This window comes from Austrofundulus limnaeus, unplaced genomic scaffold (assembly GCF_001266775.1).
Source record: "Austrofundulus limnaeus strain Quisiro unplaced genomic scaffold, Austrofundulus_limnaeus-1.0 Scaffold792, whole genome shotgun sequence".
Taxonomy (NCBI): Eukaryota; Metazoa; Chordata; class Actinopteri; order Cyprinodontiformes; family Rivulidae; genus Austrofundulus; species Austrofundulus limnaeus.
In genome coordinates, this window is record NW_013953194.1 from 60,057 (window position 1) to 60,663 (window position 607).

A 607-nucleotide genomic window follows, 5' to 3' on the forward strand; every position below is an offset into this window, starting at 1 on the left:
ACCCACTGTAAAAAATGAAATGTTGTATTTACTTAACCATGTTATGTTACCTGGTTCCACTTAACTGAGTTGAGTAAATTCAAAGCAATATACTAGTTTTTTAGCCAAAGAACATGAGTATGTTGCTTTGAATTTACTCAACTCAGTTAAGTGGAACCAGGTAACATAACATGGTTAAGTAAATACAACATTTCATTTTTAGAGTGCAGTTAAATTTGACAGATAGTGAGATCAAATGTAGTGGCTGAGAGTCCTCTCCAACACCTGCTGAGCACTAGATGGCCACCACAGATAATGCCTTTTATCAATTAGCAGCGGGGAGAGCAGGACCTCGCTCTCCCTGCCTCCTGATTGGTCAGAGGGCTGAAACTCGTAGCGTTAAGCGCTCCCATATAAACCCGTGCAGGAGCTGACATCGCTGCTATCTGTCATGCAAGTCCAAAACACGGAGAGGAGAAGAGAGTAGAGCAGCCGCCGGCAGACGACTTCTTTTCTCACGCAGTCAGCCTTGTTAGGTTTGCTCCTGCAAAAACAAGCTTCTTGGAGTCTCTCTCTCTCTCTCTCTCTCTCTCTCTCTCTCTCTCTCTCTCTCTCTCTCTCTCTCTCT

The 607-nt window shown here is 44.0% G+C and overlaps 1 protein-coding gene across 1 annotated transcript in view; it reads left to right on the top strand.

Annotated features, from left to right (window-relative positions):
- Positions 1 to 431: 431 nt before the first annotated feature.
- stc1 (stanniocalcin 1) overlaps positions 432 to 607 on the top strand; it is a gene marked incomplete in the record, with an annotated part of 3,657 nt that continues 3,481 nt past the window's right edge. The window contains 1 exon segment of the mRNA XM_014028657.1: positions 432 to 594.